The following is a 6,979-nucleotide window of genomic DNA, read 5'->3' on the forward strand; positions in this document are numbered from 1 at the left end:
TCCAAGAGTGTGGCTTCCGGTCCCCTGCCTTAGCTTTCGAGGCCGGATATTTTCCGGACTTCTTTCATCATGGGTACCCATACCAATGCAACACGTAGGCCGTACCTGAGCAGGCCTATGCAAGAATCTTCCCCCCCCCCCTAAAAAAAAATAAAACAGTTTCGTCTACAGTGGGGGATTGAGGTTGCATGGAGGTTTACCAGATGCCATTCAGAAACAATACAAGAGGGTACTGCTTGCTTACTTCATCGTTCTCAAAATACTATAAATGCTATATAGGCATTTTCATTTCTTGGATTTGGTTCTGATAAGATTTCCGATGTTCAGTGTTTTTAGTTCGAGGTGTTCTTTCCCCTAAGAGTAATATTAGCTCTGCTTAAATTTGACAACGACCAAAGAATACAAATATCACGTCAATGGGAGCAAGAGAGACCTTTCTCGATAAATTACATTTTTGTGAGAAAGCCAAGAAAGCCAAAATGTTGAAGAAAGCCAAAAAGCCCGCGCCGAAGAAGTCACCCAAGAAAGCTGACAAGAAAACTCCATCCAAGTCAACTAAATCATCTGCCAAGAAATCCTCCACCAAGCCAGCCAAGCCAGCCAAGAAGCCAGCCAGCAAGAGCACATCGAGCAAGCAGAAGAAAGTGTCGGCCAAGCCTTCGAAGAAATGAATCATCGAATCAACAAACTAAAACCAAAACGGCTCTTTTCAGAGCCACAACATTTTTTACAAAAGAGATAGTCCTTTCCTGCACTTTGAAATTTTTATGTATTTTTTTTTTGTCATGATTACAATTTTCAAGTGTTCCTTTTTTAATTGTTTCGTATTAAGCCCCCTCCTCACCAAAAATGAATATTTAAATAAAACCCAGAGAGAGATAGAGAGAACCCCCCCCCCCCCCCACACCTCCGCCAACAAAAAAAAACAAAACAAAAAAGCGTAGTAAGCGGGTAAAAAGAGTGGTTGCAGAATCATGGTGGGTGGGCATAACGTGAAAGTGAATTCAACAACTTCAGATCAACAATTCACCTTAATAATATAACCAATAATTTGTCCATGGTAGGGCTGAATGTTTTGAATCAGCGCGGAAAGAAACCGAGGCAAGCAGCATCGGCCGCCGTAAGAGTGTTGAGGGCGCTATAACGGTCAACTATCGTTGACAGTCCTATTTCGGCAAAGTTCGTGTAGTATTTAACGATTAATTTACATTTTTGTGAGGGCCTGTCGTCGGTAGAAAGAGAGAATCACCCACAATAAGATGGCCCCGCTTCAAACTCTTGAAATATCGCTGAAGGAAACAAAGTGAAATCAGCTAAACCGATAAAATACAAAATTACCGGTCAGCGGCGAAGTGCCCACACGTCATAAACGCCCATTTATATCATATGGCTTTTACTAATCACGTACAATTTTATATCAGTGGAAAGATCAAATCACGTAGTAGCCGCTTGGATCAGTTTCAAACTCTAGAAATACCCCTGCAATAAATAAGGAATCAAAACACTTGGAATGTCAAACACAAAATAAGAGAAATGCCGAGAAACGGGCCACCGCTCCTCGGCTGGTTGGGCTTGCATGATCATGAATGGGCATTGTTGTGCGTCCGCGCCGCGACCGCAGCGTATCGTTAAAAGGCGGCCAAAATTTTCTGTGAGGCAATTACTCGTCTTCCAGTTTCAGCATCTGCTCGATTGTTCAACAGCAAATCTCGTGACAAAATCATGTCTACCTCTGCTGCAGCAACCAAATCTCCGTCCCTTCTCAAGTTGGTGAAGGAAGCCATTGCCACTCTAGGGGGCAAAGGCGGCGCCTCTTCTCAAGCCATCAAGAAGTACCTCCAGGAAAACTGTGGGGTAGACGTCGAAAAGAAGGCCAAAAGCATCCGCAATGCTCTCAACTCTGGTGTAGAGAAGGGTGAACTTATCCGCACCAAGGGTAAGGGAGCCGCCGGTACGTTCAAGATTGACAGCACCAAGGAGAAAGCTACCGCCAAGGCTAAGGCAGCTAAGGAGAAGGAGAGAATCAAGGCCAAGAAGGAACGGGAAATGAAAGCCGAGAAAGCCAAGAAAGCAAAGATTGCAGACAAAGCCAAGAAAGCCAAAATGGTGAAGAAAGCCAAAAAGCCCGCGCCGAAGAAGTCACCCAAGAAAGCTGCCAAGAAAACTCCTTCCAAGTCAACTAAATCATCTGCCAAGAAATCCTCCACCAAGCCAGCCAAGCCAGCCAAGAAGCCAGCCAGCAAGAGCACATCGAGCAAGCAGAAGAAAGTGTCGGCCAAGCCTTCGAAGAAATGAATCATCGAATCAACAAACTAAAACCAAACGGCTCTTTTCAGAGCCACAACATTTTTACAAAAGAGATAGTCCTTTCCTGCACTTTGAAATTTTTATGAATTTTTTATTTGTCATGATTACAATTTTCAAGTGTTCCTTTTTTAAATGTTTCGTATTAAGCCCCCTCCTCAACAAAAAATAAATATTTAAATCAAACCCAGAGAGAGATAGAGAGAACCCACCCCCCGCCAACAAAAAAACAAAAATAAAAAAAAGCGTAGTAAGCGGGTAAAAAGAGTGGTTGCAGAATCATGGTGGGTGGGCATAACGTGAAAGTGAATTCAACAACTTCAGATCAACAATTCACCTTAATAATATAAACCAATAATTTGTCCATGGTAGGGCTGAATGTTTTGAATCAGCGCGGAAAGAAACCGAGGCAAGCAGCATCGGCCGCCGTAAGAGTGTTGAGGGGCGCTATAACGGTCAACTATCGTTGACAGTCCTATTTCGGCAAAGTTCGTGTAGTATTTAACGATTAATTTACATTTTTGTGAGGGCCTGTCGTCGGTAGAAAGAGAGAATCACCCACAATAAGATGGCCCCGCTTCAAACTCTTGAAATATCGCTGAAGGAAACAAAGTGAAATCAGCTAAACCGATAAAATACAAAATTACCGGTCAGCGGCGAAGTGCCCACACGTCATAAACGCCCATTTATATCATATGGCTTTTACTAATCACGTACAATTTTATATCAGTGGAAAGATCAAATCACGTAGTAGCCGCTTGGATCAGTTTCAAACTCTAGAAATACCCCTGCAATAAATAAGGAATCAAAACACTTGGAATGTCAAACACAAAATAAGAGGAAATGCCGAGAAACGGGCCACCGCTCCTCGGCTGGTTGGGCTTGCATGATCATGAATGGGCATTGTTGTGCGTCCGCGCCGCGACCGCAGCGTATCGTTAAAAGGCGGCCAAAATTTTCTGTGAGGCAATTACTCGTCTTCCAGTTTCAGCATCTGCTCGATTGTTCAACAGCAAATCTCGTGACAAAATCATGTCTACCTCTGCTGCAGCAACCAAATCTCCGTCCCTTCTCAAGTTGGTGAAGGAAGCCATTGCCACTCTAGGGGCAAAGGCGGCGCCTCTTCTCAAGCCATCAAGAAGTACCTCCAGGAAAACTGTGGGGTAGACGTCGAAAAGAAGGCCAAAAGCATCCGCAATGCTCTCAACTCTGGTGTAGAGAAGGGTGAACTTATCCGCACCAAGGGTAAGGGAGCCGCCGGTACGTTCAAGATTGACAGCACCAAGGAGAAAGCTACCGCCAAGGCTAAGGCAGCTAAGGAGAAGGAGAGAATCAAGGCCAAGAAGGAACGGGAAATGAAAGCCGAGAAAGCCAAGAAAGCAAAGATTGCAGACAAAGCCAAGAAAGCCAAAATGGTGAAGAAAGCCAAAAAGCCCGCGCCGAAGAAGTCACCCAAGAAAGCTGCCAGAAAACTCCTTCCAAGTCAACTAAATCATCTGCCAAGAAATCCTCCACCAAGCCAGCCAAGCCAGCCAAGAAGCCAGCCAGCAAGAGCACATCGAGCAAGCAGAAGAAAGTGTCGGCCAAGCCTTCGAAGAAATGAATCATCGAATCAACAAACTAAAACCAAAACGGCTCTTTTCAGAGCCACAACATTTTTACAAAAGAGATAGTCCTTTCCTGCACTTTGAAATTTTTATGAATTTTTATTTGTCATGATTACAATTTTCAAGTGTTCCTTTTTTAAATGTTTCGTATTAAGCCCCCTCCTCAACAAAAATAAATATTTAAATCAAACCCAGAGAGAGATAGAGAGAACCCCCCCCCCCGCCAACAAAAAAACAAAAATAAAAAAAGCGTAGTAAGCGGGTAAAAAGAGTGGTTGCAGAATCATGGTGGGTGGGCATAACGTGAAAGTGAATTCAACAACTTCAGATCAACAATTCACCTTAATAATATAAACCAATAATTTGTCCATGGTAGGGCTGAATGTTTTGAATCAGCGCGGAAAGAAACCGAGGCAAGCAGCATCGGCCGCCGTAAGAGTGTTGAGGGCGCTATAACGGTCAACTATCGTTGACAGTCCTATTTCGGCAAAGTTCGTGTAGTATTTAACGATTAATTTACATTTTTGTGAGGGCCTGTCGTCGGTAGAAAGAGAGAATCACCCACAATAAGATGGCCCGCTTCAAACTCTAGAAATATCGCTGAAGGAAACAAAGTGAAATCAGCTAAACCGATAAAATACAAAATTACCGGTCAGCGGCGAAGTGCCCACACGTCATAAACGCCCATTTATATCATATGGCTTTTACTAATCACGTACAATTGTATATCAGTGGAAAGATCAAATCACGTAGTAGCCGCTTGGATCAGTTTCAAACTCTAGAAATACCCCTGCAATAAATAAGGAATCAAAACACTTGGAATGTCAAACACAAAATAAGAGGAAATGCCGAGAAACGGGCCACCGCTTCTCGGCTGGTTGGGCTTGCATGATCATGAATGGGCATTGTTGTGCGTCCGCGCCGCGACCGCAGCGTATCGTTAAAAAGCGGCCAAAATTTTCTGTGAGGCCATTACTCGTCTTCCAGTTTCAGCATCTGCTCGATTGTTCAACAGCAAATCTCGTGACAAAATCATGTCTACCTCTGCTGCAGCAACCAAATCTCCGTCCCTTCTCAAGTTGGTGAAGGAAGCCATTGCCACTCTAGGGGGCAAAGGCGGCGCCTCTTCTCAAGCCATCAAGAAGTACCTCCAGGAAAACTGTGGGGTACGTAGACGTCGAAAAGAAGGCCAAAAGCATCCGCAATGCTCTCAACTCTGGTGTAGAGAAGGGTGAACTTATCCGCACCAAGGGTAAGGGAGCCGCCGGTACGTTCAAGATTGACAGCACCAAGGAGAAAGCTGCCTCCAAGGCTAAGGCAGCTAAGGAGAAGGAGAGAATCAAGGCCAAGAAGGAACGGGAAATGAAAGCCGAGAAAGCCAAGAAAGCAAAGATTGCAGACAAAGCCAAGAAAGCCAAAATGGTGAAGAAAGCCAAAAGCCCGCGCCGAAGAAGTCACCCAAGAAAGCTGCCAAGAAAACTCCTTCCAAGTCAACTAAATCATCTGCCAAGAAATCCTCCACCAAGCCAGCCAAGCCAGCCAAGAAGCCAGCCAGCAAGAGCACATCGAGCAAGCAGAAGAAAGTGTCGGCCAAGCCTTCGAAGAAATGAATCATCGAATCAACAAACTAAAACCAAAACGGCTCTTTTCAGAGCCACAACATTTTTACAAAAGAGATAGTCCTTTCCTGCACTTTGAAATTTTTATGTATTTTTTTTTGTCATGATTACAATTTTCAAGTGTTCCTTTTTTAATTGTTTCGTATTAAGCCCCCTCCTCACCAAAAAATGAATATTTAAATAAAACCCAGAGAGAGATAGAGAGAACCCCCCCCCCCACCTCCGCCAACAAAAAAACAAAACAAAAAAAGCGTAGTAAGCGGGTAAAAAGAGTGGTTGCAGAATCATGGTGGGTGGGCATAACGTGAAAGTGAATTCAACAACTTCAGATCAACAATTCACCTTAATAATATAAACCAATAATTTGTCCATGGTAGGGCTGAATGTTTTGAATCAGCGCGGAAAGAAACCGAGGCAAGCAGCATCGGCCGCCGTAAGAGTGTTGAGGGCGCTATAACGGTCAACTATCGTTGACAGTCCTATTTCGGCAAAGTTCGTGTAGTATTTAACGATTAATTTACATTTTTGTGAGGGCCTGTCGTCGGTAGAAAGAGAGAATCACCCACAATAAGATGGCCCCGCTTCAAACTCTAGAAATATCGCTGAAGGAAACAAAAGTGAAATCAGCTAAACCGATAAAATACAAAATTACCGGTCAGCGGCGAAGTGCCCACACGTCATAAACGCCCATTTATATCATATGGCTTTTACTAATCACGTACAATTGTATATCAGTGGAAAGATCAAATCACGTAGTAGCCGCTTGGATCAGTTTCAAACTCTAGAAATACCCCTGCAATAAATAAGGAATCAAAACACTTGGAATGTCAAACACAAAATAAGAGGAAATGCCGAGAAACGGGCCACCGCTTCTCGGCTGGTTGGGCTTGCATGATCATGAATGGGCATTGTTGTGCGTCCGCGCCGCGACCGCAGCGTATCGTTAAAAAGCGGCCAAAATTTTTTTCTGTGAGGCCATTACTCGTCTTCCAGTTTCAGCATCTGCTCGATTGTTCAACAGCAAATCTCGTGACAAAATCATGTCTACCTCTGCTGCAGCAACCAAATCTCCGTCCCTTCTCAAGTTGGTGAAGGAAGCCATTGCCACTCTAGGGGGCAAAGGCGGCGCCTCTTCTCAAGCCATCAAGAAGTACCTCCAGGAAAACTGTGGGGTAGACGTCGAAAAGAAGGCCAAAAGCATCCGCAATGCTCTCAACTCTGGTGTAGAGAAGGGTGAACTTATCCGCACCAAGGGTAAGGGAGCCGCCGGTACGTTCAAGATTGACAGCACCAAGGAGAAAGCTACCGCCAAGGCTAAGGCAGCTAAGGAGAAGGAGAGAATCAAGGCCAAGAAGGAACGGGAAATGAAAGCCGAGAAAGCCAAGAAAGCAAAGATTGCAGACAAAGCCAAGAAAGCCAAAATGGTGAAGAAAGCCAAAAAGCCCGCGC

This window comes from Patiria miniata, unplaced genomic scaffold, assembly GCF_015706575.1.
Source record: "Patiria miniata isolate m_02_andy unplaced genomic scaffold, ASM1570657v1 HiC_scaffold_8, whole genome shotgun sequence".
In the NCBI taxonomy this organism is placed as follows: Eukaryota; Metazoa; Echinodermata; class Asteroidea; order Valvatida; family Asterinidae; genus Patiria; species Patiria miniata.